Raw genomic sequence first — 17860 nt, forward strand, 5'->3', positions numbered from 1 at the left:
CTGCGTGACCTTGGACCCCGAAGGGCGCAACAGTGCCCTCAGTTGATAAGGATAAGGGTTTCAGCTCAATGCCCTAAATGTCACATGATCTTATCATGTTTTACACCTGATCTCTGTTTCTCTGATCAGAAGCCATGATTAAGTTCTAACTTCTGTGTATTTTATAGTCTGGGTTTTTATTTTATTTATTTAGGTAGTAAAACAATAAAACAGACAATAAAATCCTGCACTTGTATCCTCTTCCTCTATGGATCCCTGACATTCTATACTAACAGCATACACAAGGACTTGTGTGGATGCTACAAATGAATGAATGTTAAAAATGTTGGTAATTAATGATATGGTGAAGTTTTCTGTAAAGTCTCCAGTGCCAGTGGATTACAACCTTACGTTTTCAGACACTGGACAACTCATCAACATGGACATCAACATTTTTATTTATTATTTTTGTGACTTATTAACGTCTCTAGAGAAAAAGGTTTAGTGAAGGAAAGACTCTAAAATAAATAAGATATAAGATAAAAAATAAGAGGACCAAGCATTCTGGACCATGACTGTAACGCTTGTTCTTAGTGGAATCATCACACCACCCTGGCATTGATTAGTTTCTTACAACAGCATGTCCACATGTACTTTACTGCTTCCATATGATCGATAAAGACACAACGAAAATTCTGTATTCAATAATACAAATAACGGTGGCTTAGTGGGTAACACGTTCGCCTCACACCGCCAGGGTCCGGGTTCGATTCCCGCCTCCGCCTTGTGTGTGTGGAGTTTGCATGTTCTCCCCGTGCCTCGGGGGTTTCTTCCGGGTACTCCAGTTTCCTCCCCCAGTCCAAAGACATGCATGGTAGGTTGATTGGCATCTCTGGAAAATCCGTAGTGTGTGATTGCGTGAGAGAATGAGAGTGTGTGTGTGCCCTGTGATGGGTTGGCACTCCATCCAGGGTGTATCCTGCCTTGATGCCCGATGACGCCTGAGATAGGCACAGGCTCCCCGTGACCCGAGAAGTTCGGATAAAGCGGTAGAAAATGAAATGAGATGAGATGTGCCGACTGTTTGAATTCAAGTCAAAATCATGTAACGAGGCCAACAAATCTATTCGGAAGAGCTGTTGTTGTAACACAAGATCTTTCCTAGTCATGTGAACATGGTGTCACAAAGCAGAGACATAAGGGTTTAAGTGCGAGTAGTTCACAATCTAAAACCAGGCAGAAGTCAAATACCACACCAGCACAGCAATGTAGGGCGATTTCAAATCGAAGAGCAGAGGTGAAAAGTCAAAATACATGAGTAATTAACATGGAACAAGAGTTCTCCGAAATGCAAAACCTCACAGAGATAGCTGGTGAATTACCTTTTTACTGTACTGTATATGGATTTAAAATTGTTTCAATGATTGAAAAACTTCTGAAAGCCCAAGTTACCTATTGTGGCTGTAGATTCTTTTATTATTATTATTATTATTATTATTATTATTATTATTATTATTAAAAAAATGAAACTTTGTTCAAGGTCTTGCTTGGATATGGAAATGTTTTAACCCTTTTTCTTTTCTTTTTTCCTTTATATACACTAGTCTGACAGATAAGCAATGGCTAAACGTTCCAATCAAGAGAGACAAGTCAGGGATATTTGGGTGCATTCAACGAATAAACAAGAATAATGTCAAAGCCGTTTAAATGCGTCACTGCAGTCTATATTGGTCAGCGGTGTCGAATCTTATCGCAGGTTTTCATTCCAACCAAGCAGAAGCCACACCTTTCCGGAAAAGATGTGACACTACTGATATAGGTTTAACTAACACAGGACTTTTTTTTTTTCGTTTACCTACAATACATACTGTATGAAAAAAATCACAAATATTAAATCGTTCGATCATTCGAATTAATTCAAACTATATTTTTTTTACCCTTACAACAAAGGACTTCCTGAAGGCACTACAGTATACTGTATAGCTGTATTTATTTCACAAAGCATACAGGAAGTGTGCCACAGAGAGGCCTAATCATCCCTGTGTACGACCCAGTTTGCCAGGCATACAATTAAGTAGTTTAGAAACTCTCATCTCAGTGGATGCATTGTTATTCAAGCACTACCAAGATATTATTGTGCAGATGTAGTTTAAAAAAAATGATTTGCTCCTATTCAATTGCCAAATGTGATTTTTCTTGTATTTTCCATTACGCATTGATACTGTGGGTTGAAAAAATAGCATTTTTTCCAGTAGTCATGGCAGCTTATTATCAGCTTCCGCTTCCGTCAGCCAAGAATAATAATCTGAGGCTACAGTGCATGCACATTTACCAAAACTAGACCTTGAAGATTAGATGATAGTTAAGTGACCTTAAACTGTCCTGTTTTTTTTTTTGTGTGTGTGTGTGTGTCCTTGCTCACTTCTGTTTGTTCTGCATTCTAAGATGCTTTTCTGGGCACTGTGTTTGCATAGAGTTATTATTTGGGTTGTTGCCATTATTTGTATGTATATACAGGTACGCATCGCTTCATTACACATTTATAGCTACACAATAAGAGTTTAGAGTTTGCTGCATTCAGGCTGCTCTGATCAAACAAGTTCTTCTTGTGGTTTGTCTCGAATTGGTTTATTTGAATTGATTTGCATATTTAGTCTGTCTCAGAGTGTTACCGTCGAACCGTATACTTTTAAAAGGGCAAGTGGGATTTTGCTGCTTATCAGAGGATTGTGGGTTGAAACCCCAAGTGGCTTATGAATGTGTGCCTTTTGAGCGTGTGTGTGTGTGTGTGTGTGTGTGTGTGTGTGTGTGTGTGTGTGTGTGTGTGTGTGTGTGTGTGTGTGGGCCCAGACTTTCTTCTTGGCTCTTCCTAACTTGCTGTGCAAATTATCCTTCACTCAGCGAGTGTGCACTATAGTGCATTTGTCTTGCTTCATCGTTGCTTTGCTAGCGCTGAAGAGTTTAGAAAGCTTTCACATTTATCTGTTTCCCCGCATGTGTTACGGGAAGAAAGAAAGCGCCTGCTAACAAAGGTCATCAGAGGTAAGAACGTCTTCAAAAACAAGTTAACACTTTCATTAAGCTTCGAAATTGTATTATAAAGTAATATTATCTATTCATTTATTCATTCTCAGAGTTTTGAATCTGTGACATTTTGGCTCATTTTACGTGTTGTGATTTTGGTTGTATCGGCTATAACTTTGTGAGTGTGTGTGTTTCAGGCAATGTTCCATGAAGTGGTCTAGGTCATCCAGAAGAACGTCTCTGCCTAATGAGCTGCTCCTGTTAAGATCCATCGCATCCGGCTCTGTTAATGTTGCATGACTGTACACTGCAGGATGTGGCTACATTTAAAGGCCATTTTAGAAATCTTCTTTATATTAGTGAATATAAATGAACTCACTTTGTCATTTTAGGGAAAAAGACGATAATTACCATTAAATCACAAAGGGAGACTTTTGAAGCCAGTGAAATGAAATGATACATGAGCTCTTTTCATGGTTGAAATGACTAAAGAACAACTCAGAAAGCATCTGTGAGTGAGAGAATGCATGTGAGATAATGAGGGGAATTGTTACACGCTAAATTCTTATGTAATGTGTGTTTGTCTGAATGGCTAATGAATGAAAACCGCAATAACAACAATGATCATGGTCAGCCCTGTTCTGAAATATTTCACAACGCAACCATCCTATATGCAAATTAGTGGCCTTGATATATGAAAGCAACATTTCTATATTACTTCACCCACACATATACGTTTATACAGTTCTGTCAAGAAATTTCCAGGTTTTTTCTATTATGCCAGATTTATATCCTTTCAGATTTATCTATCTATCTATCTATCTATCTATCTATCTATCTATCTATCTATCTATCTATCTATCTATCTATCTATCTATCTATCTATCTATCTATCTGTATGTTTGTTTGTTTTAATATTTACTACAACAACAACAATAACAACAACAACAACAACAATAATAATAATAATAATAATAATAATAATAATAATAATAATAATAATAATAATAATAATAATAATAAAGCAATACCAAGTGATTCTTCTTCTTTTTTATTTATTTATTTGTTCATTATTGTTGTTGCAAATAAATAAATAAATAAACAAATAAATAAACAAATAAATAAATAAAGAAGAAGAAGAAGAAGAAGAAGAAGAAGAAGAAGAAGAAGAAGAAGAAGAAGAAGAAGAATCACTGTTGGTATTGCTTTATTATTATTAATTATTAAATATGTTATGTTATTTTGTCATATGTTTTATATAATTAATTACACTTACAGTGTTGTGCAACCTTTAAACAATAGGTGCAAGAAATTCTGTTTGTGTGTGTGTGTGTGTGTGTGTGTGTGTGTGTGTGTGTGTGTGTGTGTGTGTGTGTGTGTGTGTGTGTGTGTTTTTCCATATACATTGCTTTATAAAAAATTGCATCCAACATTTCACTTCCTGCCACATCAGCTCTAATCGAATGTGTCTTAACTTAAACTTCAAGTTGAGCTTCAATTTCCTCTCCCTTTAACCCTGCTTTTAGACTGGTGGTGATTTTTCGCCTCTCATCACTTAAATTGCTGTACATTAGTCTCTAGTGGTCATGCCTATCATCGTTTTGCTGCCTGCTTTAATGCCATAGTTTCACTAGTAGCCTCAGCAAAAACTACCTAAAGCATACCAGCCATTTCAACTAAAAGCTTGAAAAAAAATGGAAAAATGGGAAAATTAAGTATAGAAATTATATAAATTAATAAAAGTATATGCTTAAGTCAAAATGTTCTGAAAACAACGTTTTGCTCAAAGTTTTCATTTCTTTCGCCTGTTTGACAGACTAAAATAGTTTGAATCACCAGAATTGTAAAGACAGTGTTGTTAGTTTGGTCTAAATTAGAGGGAAGGAAATGCTTCAGCGTGTGTTACCACCAAAAAACAATGAAATCTTCTCTGTTAGGTCGAGTAGATTACATGTTAATGTATCTCAGATTTTCCTTCACTATTTTTACTTTTGGTTAAACTTCACTTAATTTTGTCGCTTTTACTTTTCCCGCTTTTTTCTTGTTGTTGTTGTTATGTCTAGAAATCTATCTGAGGAGATTTGGGAACCTTTGTTTACAATCCAAATCAAAATAGGAGATTGTTCTCAGCATCTCTGCAGCGTTGGTCAGGTTACAGACTCAATGATTCTATCGAACCCCGGTGCATTTGTGTTCATCAAACGTCATCACGAAAGTGCATGGAGAACACAATTGGTGTTATTTTGAACCTTGAGTCAAGTCAAGAAGCTTTTATGCCCCTTTTCCACCGAGGCAGTTCGAGTGCTGGTTCGGAGCCAGAGCCTAATTTAGAACCAGTTCTTTCTGTTTCGTCAGCCAAAGCACCGGCTCTGAACCAGGAAAAGTGGTTCTTAAGTAGCACCAAAATGTTGCTTGTCTAGACTTAAGAACCGCTTGCATCAGGAGCTTGCTGCGGGGCTACTGTTAGCACATTTGATAATGTAACTTAAGTATACTAATGTTTAATACACTTTTACTTTATCGCGATATGATACATTATCAGCACACATGATAGTAGGTAGCTACATGCTAAGGCTAAATTTTTTTTCTATGTTAACAATAAAATAACGTTATGTACTTTATCGATTACAACCTCTGTTTATACAGATTACACAGAGCTGCACGAACACGTTTTTATTTATGTTTGGATGCCAATGTATGTTCGCAAAGCCATGAGCATTAACAGTAAAGCAACATCCGCCATTGTTGTTGTTGCTGGGACACGTGACACGTATACAGTGACGTCACACTCGGCGCTGTGATGGCTCTCTAGCCAGTGGAAAGGCAAACCGGTTCTTAGAAGGTTCGCCAGTGGAACCAACTTTGAACCAGCACTAGCGCTAGCTCTGAACCAGCACCCGGTTCTTTACGGTGGAAAAGAGGCATTATTGTCATTTCAACCATATATAGCTGTTGCAGTATACAGTGAAATGAGACACTGTTTCTCCAGGACCATGGTTCTACATAAAACAAAGACAGAGCTAAGGACTTAGTAAGTTAGTCCTAGCCACATAAAGTGCGACTGTGACACCTGGTGCAAACAGTGCAGGAAAAACGTTAAAAACGTAAATAGCACCATTGAATCCGGAGTGGTGGTGCGTGCTACTGCCGTGCTGCCATCTTGGATCATATACCTCTTCTCTGTCCCAGAACATTCCCCTGATACAGTACAATGATACAAAAGTGTCTTATAAACTTTAAGTTATAAACTTATAAAAGTTTGTGTTACTTTCTGTACAAGTGCAGACCTGAATACGAGTTGAATTTACATTCACGTGAATCATAGCACAACCGACTTCACACCACCTTCTACATGTAGTCTCGGGTTTGGTGTTTGATATTAAAGTCTCCTGATTTAAGAGGAATGACTTCTGGCAATCATTCGGGTTAAGAGCTTTCTGATCAGCTGCAAGTCAGACACAAGGTTCCTCCTACCATTTGAAAACAATCCAGGATGTAGAGGACTCTAGATTCCCACCTTATCCCTGGTCTTCCTGGTTGGGGCTCCAGATTCAGCACAAGGAATAAATTGATCTATTCATAAATGTAATATTTATATCCTGAATTTACATATATTTATATTGTAAAGCTGCTTTGTCCTTTGTTAAACTGCTTTACAGAAAATAAACTGGAACTGAACTGAACTGAACCATGACTAAAATAAAGTTCTTACTGAAGTTGGATGAATGAAGGAACATTTAGGTGTGAATACTAAAATTGGCTATGGCTCCGAAGTAATACTTGAAGCAGTTTAGAGGTTATTTATATTTTGTTTTTGTGTAAAAAACAAAACTCCAGACGTGGTTGATGACTCATTTAAAACTAGACATTTAGGTCTTTAAAAATCTGTAGTTTTTCATAAGTATTTACTTGCCTATTAGGGGCAACATACTCAACAACTCAAAACATACTCAGAAATTATTGTTAGTAGCGTTTTTTCCACAAAAATGTATCTATTTCTCAACCCATTTCTGCTCTGTGAGAGACCCAAGTGCTTGTTTGTAAGCATCTAAAATTTGAAGTCATTATCTTCAACCGCTGTGTAAGGTTTTACTAAGAGATATAGGAAATATAGAAAGATGCAGAAATAGTAAACACAAATGATTTCATCTCAACCCATTTTTAGTCACTGACTTTCCATTTTTCTTCCAATCCCACTGCGTTACTAACACATGCACTGGGTGTCTAGGCCCTAGGTCTTTGCTCCTTTACCCAAAAGGTGGAAGGATTTGAAATGATGCACATTGTTGTTTTTGTATTTCAGCAGCTCCCTGTTCAGGGTCGCTACAGCGGATCATTTGGTCCGCGTGTTTGATTTGGCACAGGATATACACCGGATGCCCTTTCTGACAAAACCCTACCATTTAATCCAGCCTTGAGACCAGCACTGAGATTTAACCCCTTAGTGGCTGGGTTAGTTCCCTGCCAAAGAAGCACAAGGAACCTGCTGCTGGATTACCAGGGGAATTCAATATGATATGCCTAATATTAATAATTTTTAAATGTATTTCATATTCACTCATACAGACCATATTTGGTTTAGTTCACTTGTACATGTGAATTAATACAATGACTGACAAACGTACTTAATGTGGCCTTCATTCACAGACAAATTCACAAGAATTGAAATATTATTTAAGGTACACTATTAGGCAAGGATTATCCATGTACTGTTATTGTGAAGTGTTACTGCTCAGTGTCACTCTGTAAATCAAGCCGCCTTCCTTCCCTTATAGATTCAACAACCCGTGGGAATGCCTATGAAACTCATTTTGGGATTTAATTTTTTCCCTAATAATCTCCTTGCTGAATATTTGTCTGATGGCAATAAGCGAGGTTTATGTTTAACAAGGCTAGATAGTAATCAAGTCTGGATAGGTCCAATCAGCTGTATCTAATTATTCCTCTAATTTGGTTGATTAGATTTGGGGGCAATTACAGTTTCACCTAAGACCAGCTGGAGCTGAAATACTCATTAGATTAATGAAACAAATGTAATATATAAAGTATAGATATATTTATATATACATCGTGTCTTCAGTTGGGCAAACTTCAGTTGAAATCAGCAAGGATGGGAAGCACATTTTCATTTTCATTTCAAAGCCGAAGCGACTGAACAAAACTTGCAACGATTTCCGGATATGTCATGCAGCTCCTGCTCCTAGAACTCTGGCCCACTAAGCAAGAATTGATGACTTACCAAATGACCGAAGACAGAGGTTTTATCGGCCATTTATCCTCATTTACACCCCTCATTTATCCTATGTCTTAATAGCCTGAAATGTGTAATAATATCCTCTTAGATATCAGTCAATAAGAACGTTCAGGATTGTTAGCCTACAATAGCACTAATTTCTATCAGTCTATACTCATTTACAAGAAATACCTCATGTTATTTAAGTAATTTTATAAACTGTTTTCTTCCTGACAGCCCCATAATGTTTTCCCAGTTACTTCAAATTGAAAAAAAATTTAAATAACAATCAATTTCGTGTGTGTTTGTGAGCTTTCTGATTCTATTACGCCACTGCTGAGCTAGAAATTATTTCAATTATTCAAGCAAATGTACCCTAATGCTAAATGTAAATTCCAAGTAACGACGGGGCGTTGATTTCACAGAGCGAATCTGTGTCGACTGATTTTCTGCTCAGATGTGTATCAGAGAAAATGAATGGGGACCAACATAACGTTTGACAATTTTCAAGCCGGCAGACAGCTCAGATAAATGATTCCTCCAGATAAGGACAGAGCAAAAGGCAGATAAACCATGAAATTAAAAAGAAAGTCATTTATAATAATTTCTTCTAAGATGCTCCAAAAGATCCTACACACTGAAAATGTCCCGGGTTCTAGCAGAAAGAGTACAGTACAGACTGGATTGTTGCTAATAATCTATAACAGACCTTGTTTAAATGGACAAGTCACAAGCTGGAACAAGCTGGAGCTGAAAATCACTGAGTTACATAAATATCCCTAAAGATGCATCCCTGTTCTTGTACCTTAGACTGTTTTCTTCCATTTTTGATCTGAATTTGAAACCATTCATTCATTCATTATCTACCGCTTATTCGAACTACCTCGGGTCTCAGGGAGCCTGTGCCTATCTCAGGCGTCATCGGGCATCAAGGCAGGATACACCCTGGACGGAGTGCCAACCCATCGCAGGGCACACACACACTCTCTCATTCACTCACACACTCACACTTTACAGACAATTTTTCCAGAGATGCCAATCAACCTAGAATGCATGTCTTTGGACCGGGGGAGGAAACCGGAGTACCCGGAGGAAACCCCCGAGGCACGGGATGAACATGCAAACTCCACACACACAAGGCGGAGGCGGGAATCGAACGCCAACCCTGGAGGTGTGAGGCGAACGTGCTAGCCACTAAGCCACCGTGCCCCCCCAATTTGAAACCAGAGTCAAGTAAAAAACTTTTTGTAATTTAAATTTTTTTTTTATGATCATTTCCAGTCTGGCTATAGTTTAGTGGTGTATTTTGGTATGTCGATGTCACATAATGGCAATAATTTGCCAACACAGAATATAAAACGTACTGTATATACATTGCAAGAACTTAAAAAAAGCTGAACATCATCATGAACAGCTAAACATCACCATTTAAACATGCACTTTATGTTACATAGTAATCATTGCAAACCTTGCTTCAGGATTATTTAAAATAAGTCTATTCTGCTCTTGATACACGTTTGTAGGGAAATTCTTTTTAATCCTTCTGTCCTCTGGCATGCAGTAGAGGATGGATGCCCCTTAAAGTTCTCTTATATTTTCTTCATGATCTCATCTCAGGACGTTTTTCTTCTCTAGTTCTCTTGGTTCTCTGCTCACAATTATTGTATGAGCCACCAGCCAATCTCTGAGTTGGCCCTGTGCACCTGCCCAAAGGCTTACAAGTTACCCCAGTTTATCCATGATACTGAGATGAACCGAGCACTGTGGTTAATAACGACGTCCGAACAAAGGTGCATGATGTATTGTATGTAATTGATGTATGAACAATTTGTTCAGGGGCAAGCTCAGGGAATTTGTTGCTGAGGTGTGCAAGCAATAGATTGGTCCTTTTCCCAGTACCACAAAGCAGGAGGGAGGAGGTTTTAAATCCTTAGTGCTTTCTTGTGGGCTGGCAGTGTGTGTCTGCCTTGGTGTTCTTGGAACCAAGCCTATATGAAAGGGTGACCTGAAACCGGCCAGAATAGAGACCATCAATCTTCGTAGTTGTTTAGGCTCTTTGCAGTCCTAAGGTATTCAAAATTGTTTGTTTAATTTGTGAATAAGGTATAGAGGTAAATGTGACCCCAGCCAAATGATGCTGCTCTTACAGGCTAACTTCACGAGAAGAAGAAGATTGTCCCATATCTCAAGGTCCCAAAACCAAGCAAAAATTTTCTAATATTATAAAATTCTGCTTGGTTCGAGATGACTCCCTGGAGAAGAACTCCACAGGATGTACAGGTAGCTTGGGCTTGTTGCCGAACCATTGACCAATCACTTTGCAAAATGTCTATAAATAAGACTCCTTTTTTTGTGTGTATGTGACTGGGACCAGATGAGTCTTATCAGAAGTCCGGTGATTGGGGGCGGTTTAGCAGTATTGGATTCTGGGAAGTGAAGTCCGGAGCATAAGTCCGGTGCAGGCCACAGTGTGTTCTGGGCAGAGGAGTTCATGAACCGTGTTGACATGACATTAGGTCACTTTGTGCTTGCACAATTGAGCCACAAAGAAATGTAAAAAGTGGCGTGGTCAGTGGATACTCTGGATAAATTTTTTTTAAGGTTTATATTAAAAAAGAAAAAAAAGAAAAAATACTGACAAGTTGTCCACAGTCAACATGAATACCTTTTGCTAGATAGATTTATTTATTTATTTATTTATTTATTTATTTATTTATTTATTTATTTATTTATTTTCAAAGCTTTCTATTAAAGTCATTGAAGATATCTCGGGGCTTCAGCAGAACTCGTTTTCCTGAGCTCTGTAAACAACCAGGCTGGCAATTAGACTGTACCAATATGTATGAATACTAATGCACAGACCAGGGTGGTTTGTGGGTATCTTGACATAAGGACTGTGGCTATAAAGCATTGGGGGGACCTGTAAACGGCACTGGCATGGAGCCTTTATAGGCCATAAATTTGCAAATTCAAAATGGCAAATGATTCCTCCTGCACTTTATGTTCCTCTCTGACGGCCCCAGAGCACTGGAAGAAAAATACTGAAATAAGAGCAGCCAGGATTTAAGAAGTTGAGTGGGAATATCCCTGCCAGGGAAGTCCAATCAGTGGCAACTGGCAGCACAGTGCTAATAGACGGAGGTCATCATCATAAGCTTGTTCAAATTATTTTTGTAACAGGTGCATCAGATTGGTTTCCAAAATATATTAGCGGAGTGTGTTTCCCAAAAAAAAACATTAATCTCTTATCTCTATGATGAATAGCTTTCTGTGATTGTTGTCGGTCGTACATGGGACTGCACCCTGTTGTGTCACAAGAACGATAATTCGGAAGGTTGTAAATAACCACCTTTGAGTGAAACAGGGCACAGCAGGAATAGCCTATTTGTAGATTAATGATATTCCCGATGGTGCCGACGTTACATAAATGTAACTAGTAAATCTAATATGACTCATCTGCTTGAGAGGTAATAAATAAACCCACTGATTTATTGCAGCCATACTGTAGTAGTTAGTTCATTGGTGATGCTGTGCTTGATTTGGTCTAGGTGATGGTGAGGACCTATAAAGAGAGTCTGCTTTGGGTTAATGAGCCTATAATGTCAGAGTGACCCTGACCTCATTTATCTTGAAACTGAGCGCTTGGTTACCTCATCGTGTCAGGGGTCATCTGGAACAAAGCCAGGTGTGTCTGGTTTCTGTCTGGAATACAAATGGCCGTGTTCCTGCTTTACAATAACGCCAGGCTCCAACACAAGAGCAAACAAAAATAATTGCCTTCCTGATTTGCATACGAGCTCCGCCACTGCAACCTGAAGTTTGCTACATTTGCACTAATAAAACTGGCTTGAACGGCGAAGAATATGTTTATTTTTCACCACTATGTGTGAGATATTTGTATCTGCATATCTGCTTATGCATCCTCCAGATCGCTTGAACGGATGATGCCGAGCCCAAGGCACCATGTCAAACGGGAAAGGAGGGATGGACAGATGACTGGATGAGTCATGATTGTGTGGTGACAGATACAGTAAATGTAGAATGATGTGAAGAAGCTAAATAAAACAACGCATGAAAAGCACCGCAGCGGCGGCGCAGACGGATATTAATCAGCAGCGCTTTCTTGACTGGGTTCTCTCGCTTAGGATGGACTTCGGGGTGGAAATTCAATCTCGCTCTCATTTTAGTGTAGATGAGGCTGAATTCAGATGCAGTATGGACCAGTGAGAGCTTGTGAATGGTACACACGCTTCTGAGAAAAAGCAGGAGGATGATAAAAACAAAGAATTGAGCCTTGTGTGTGTGTGTGTGTGTGTGTGTGTGTGTGTGTGTGTGTGTGTGTGTGTGTGTGTCTCCATATGCATTTACTGCCTCACAGTCTATTATATTTTTCCTTGAAACACGAAGGCATTAGTAATTAAACATCATGACAGGAAATGAAAGGTCCCCTAATACTGAATATTGATCTGATATAGTTAGAATTAGAATTTATAGTTAAGACTTAAAGTGCTGAGTTAACAATACCGATTAAGTACAACTCGAGAAAATGATAATCTGAGGAATGGTCCGATTAGAAGAGTAACCGTAGCAGTAATTCTGTGTGCATAAAGGATATTAATCATAAGTGATTAATAAAGGGGGGGCACGGTGGCTTAGTGGTTAGCACGTTCGCCTCACACCTCCAGGGTTGGGGGTTCGATTCCCGACTCTGCATCGCGTATGCAGAGTTTGCATGTTCTCCCCGTGCCTCGGGGGTTTCCTCCGGGTACTCCGGTTTCCTCCCCCGGTCCAAAGTGATGCATGGTAGGTTGATTGGCATCTCTGTAAAATTGTCTGTAGTGTGTGAGTGTGTGAGTGAATGAGAGTGTGTGTGCCCTGCGATGGGTTGGCACTCCGTCCAGGGTGTATCCTGCCTTGACTCCTGAGATAGGCACAGGCTCCCCGTGACCCGAGGTAGTTTGGATAAGCGGTAGAAAATGAATGAATGAATGAATGAATGAATGAATGAATGAATGAATGATTATTAAAGGATTAAAGCGCTGCTGCATCACTCGCTTTAGGTAGCAATGAAGCAAGGGATAATGCTGACTACTGGGGATAATATTGGAGACTGAGACAGCAAAAGCATGTCAAATAAGTTCAGCTGGAGTATAAGAAGACTTTGTCTTCAGTCATACTAAAGACTTTGTCTTCATTCATACTAAATATTACTCCATCCTGCAAAAACATAATATAAGCCATGCGGTTCTAGGAAAATACACAACCATAGGGTGTCGTTATGTGCTCTGAAATGATGCTGCTATAAAAAACAAGGTCCTGTTATACACACACACACACACACACACACACACACACACACACACACACACACACACACACACACACAGCTACCATACTCAATACTGTTTTTGATAAATGTTTTATATATTTATTTCTTCTTTATATTCTATCTATTTTGTGTCTTGTATTTATCCCAACTTTTATTTATTTTTTTCTTTCTACTAATTAGCTCTTTTTATATCAAGGACAGTTATAAAAAATGCATTTCACAACATGTTGTAGGTGTATGCTTGTGTATTTGACAAATAACATTAGAGTTTGAATTTGAAATTGAAATCAGACCATGACAAAGCACTGATAAATAAACAGCTCAGGAACCTCACAGGAAACTTTTCTGCCTTATGATGTATTAGAACAAGCATATTAATATAATTTGACATTGTATAATATAATGTCTGAGCTATTCTGTTATTGCAGCTTAATAAAATGTCTCACACGTGAGATTTGGCATAACATACCAACAACCCCAATTACAGCCCTTCTGATATATGACTTTAACAGGAAACTGCTAACGCCGAACAAGGCACGAGACCACCTTTACCTTGTCCTTTTCTCACAAACAGATGCCAGTCTGCAGTTTTCTGGCACACAACACTGCCCGTACTCCAGATGGGGCTCAATCAGAGCAGCTCTCCAAACAAGAGTAAGCATTAGTTCTAGTGTCATGGTTGTGTAGGAGGAGATCCGTCTCGATTTGAAGTGCAGAGACTTTGCCCTCCTGCCTGCGGCGCCCAGCCAAGCTCTCCACCGCCGCTCATAATAAATGCCAGCGCACAACAGATGCTGAAAGGACACTGGTCATACATCACCATGCCTGAAATGTGGTACGCAGCATGCTAGCTACCTTCCTCCTCACCGGTCATCTTTCACCCAGTATCCATGCTCTTTAAACAGAACCCTAGAAAATCTGTCCATTATTTTGGGCACATTTTTTGACCAGAGAGAATAGATTATTGTTAAAGCTATCTTCATTTTATACATTACAGAGGCAGGTGTTTTGCTGTCATTGAAATAAAATAAATAAATAACTAAAAACAGTGACATGGGTGCCATTGCTTTTTTTTTTTTTTAAATAACAGCACGTAGGATATTTTTCTCCACAGTCAGCTATATTTGGACCAGTCATTCACTGATATCATTGGCGTTGTGTTTTGTATTTACAGAAAATCTGATCTGATCTGAATTAAGTGCATTAAGAAGCAGTAGGGTCAGCCGTCCCACCTTGTCAGAGTGAGTAATGAGAGAAAGTATCTGTCATGGTCACACTGACTGGTAGGATGACCACACTGGCATAAATCAGAGAGCGCAGCATCATCCCAGTGACACCAATTACACAGCCATGAGAGATTACTGTATAGTCACTCAGGTCCCTGGATTCTCTACGTCAGTCACACTCCACTTAAAGACTTTTCATACGCAGCTGAAGAGCAGGGACGTGTCAGGATGCTGCCGAAAACCTGTAGGCAACCTAACCTCTGACACGAGCACTGATAACTCAAGGACTCTTACATGCACAGAGTGACTTTCACTCATATGGGCTAATTGACTGATGGTCTGAGAGGCAACTAGACACATGCAAGGTATTCCTGCACCTTATGTTACCATTCATTCATTCATTCATTTTCTACCGCTTATCCAAACTACCTCGGGTCACGGGGAGCCTGGACGGAGTGCCAACCCATCGCAGGGCACACCCATACATTTCATTCACTCACACACACACACACACACACACACACACACACACACACACACACACACACACACACACACACACACTACAAACAATTTTCCAGAGATGCCAATCAACCTACCATGCATGTCTTTGGACTGGGGGAGGAAACCGGAATACCCAGAGGAAACCCCCGAGGCATGGGGAGAACATGCAAACTCCACACACGCAAGGCGGAGGCGGGAATCGAACCCCCAACCCTGGAAGTGTGAGGCAAACATGCTAACCACTAAGCCACCGTGCCTCCTACCTTATGTTACCAAAGTTAGTTAATCATCTATTTATTATTAATATATCTTAATCTTTCTTTAAAAAAATGAAGAAAACTGTTAAGGCCAAGCTGCTACCGTTGGGCCCTTGAGCAAGGCCCTTAACCCTCTCTGCTCCAGGGGCGCTGTATCATGACTGACCCTGTGCTCTGACCACAACCTTCAAAAGTTGGCATATGTGAAGAAATCGTTTCACTGTGCTGTAAAGTACTGTATATGTGACAAAATAAAGGTTTCTACTTGCTCCTATTTGTACTTAATGAGCAAGCCAGAGGCAATCATGGCAAGGAAAAAAAAAAAAGCTTCCAGAGTAGCAACGTCTAAAGCTCACTCGTGTGGATAATGCTAAAGACTGATAAAAGAAAAACAGGCCAACATGTCAAAAAAAAAAAAAAAAAAAAGAATCGGTTAAGCTAAAAAGGACAAAATATAATTACAAAATAATTCTTAAGTGCCACTGAAGATCACATATTAATTATAAAGATTAATACGAGTCCCTCGGGGTAGAATTTTCCTTCAAGGGAAATTTTGTCCTTTGAAAGATTCTTATCGTACATAAACCAGCTATGATTATTTTAATCACAAAGATACATATTTTTTCTTTTAGAAAGACCTCGTGCTCATGCAAGTAGCAGGTTTTCACTTTCCTTTGTCATTTTTTTTTTCCGCTAGTAGCACCTGGCTAGTACAATACACCACAAACCACAAAATCTTTCCGAAACCATCCATCTGACCACAAATCACTTGTCTTGACAAATAAAATAAAAATTCCGAAAGGAAATGTTTGTACATAAATCAGATCCATGCAGCGATACTCAGTAAAATCTTGTTAGCGAGCCAAACCATTGGTGTGTTTTCGCCATAAGCAACTGGCAGTGATCGCAAAGAGGAGAGTGAATGCCTATTTCTGATTGGTGCCAGATACTTATAGGGTAAACACACCAATGACATACATCAATGACAAGCCCATTGACCAGCAATGCCAACTGGTCCAGGAGCCAAATGAGCCAAGAGATATGGATCATGTTTAATAGAGTCACAAGATTTCATTTGATTTAAATTTCACTCATCCGTTCATTTTGTTTCTCCGAATGTTGTGTTGTTACCTTCGTTTTTTAAATTTAGTCAAATATTGAACAGCCTTGTTACATCAAGCGGTATACTACATACTGTACTGTATGTAGTACAAATGGCTTGATGTAAGACTGTAGTGAAAAACCAAGCAAATTCATTCATTCATTTTCTACCGCTTATCCGAACTTCTCGGGTCACGGGGAGCCTGTGCCTATCTCAGGCGTCATCAGGCATCAAGGCAGGATACACCCTGGACGGAGTGCCAACCCATCGCAGGGCACACACACACTCTCATTCACTCAAGCAATCACACACTATGGACAATTTTTCCAGAGATGCCAATCAACCTACCATGCATGTCTTTGGACCGGGGGAGGAAACCGGAGTACCCGGAGGAAACCCCCGAGGCACGGGGAGAACATGCAAACTCCACACACACAAGGCGAAGGCGGGAATCGAACCCCCAACCCTGGAGGTATGAGGAGAACGTGCTAACCACTAAGCCACCGTGCCCCCCAAACCAAGCATAACAATTTATGAAATTCAGAACGCTATCTAGGCTTCTGTATAATCTCTGGGTTAAATAAGCAGATTCTCGCTCACTTCTCTGGGCTAGTTTATGATACCAAACAGCATCCAGACCAACTTTCGATTTGGAGTACGCTTTCTTTGACATCTCAAAATGTTACGGATATCTGAGGCGTTTCTCTGCCACACCACTAGAGGTCAAAGTTTCATTTCCTTCATTCAGTTGTGCATCTGTTCTATGTTTTTATGAACTAGTTTCTCAGTCAGTTATTTGAATTAAGCTCATTTCTTATCTAGCTTTATACAGTAGCTCAACACTATAATAAATAAATAAAAGGTTTCCGCCCCATCGTCCGCCTCTCTTCGACTAGGTTACACGCAGACGTTTGAAGATGCTTCGAATGTTAAATTAATGACCACCAAAACAATCAGTAACACCTGTGAACTTTTTATTAGAGACGTCACTGAACATTTTCAGATGAAAATAATCATTAAAATAAAAAGGTACTGTGAGAGAGAAAGCCAAAACAAAAGGATTAAATAAGCCTGCAATCAAATGTAATGGTAAATGAACGGCGATGATAATTACCATTGAATCTCTTCGGCACAATCAGCACAGACATGTTAAAACAGCGTAGCCAGACGTGGTGGAAACCGGAGTGAGAGAATATACTGTAATGA

At 39.3% G+C, this 17860-nt stretch overlaps 1 protein-coding gene across 1 annotated transcript in view; it reads right to left on the bottom strand.

Annotated features, from left to right (window-relative positions):
* The window catches only part of alk (ALK receptor tyrosine kinase), a 481244-nt gene that overhangs the window by 213633 nt on the left and 249751 nt on the right, over positions 1-17860 (bottom strand). The gene's annotated exons all lie outside the window — the stretch shown is intronic.

This window comes from Tachysurus fulvidraco, chromosome 12, assembly GCF_022655615.1.
Source record: "Tachysurus fulvidraco isolate hzauxx_2018 chromosome 12, HZAU_PFXX_2.0, whole genome shotgun sequence".
In the NCBI taxonomy this organism is placed as follows: Eukaryota; Metazoa; Chordata; class Actinopteri; order Siluriformes; family Bagridae; genus Tachysurus; species Tachysurus fulvidraco.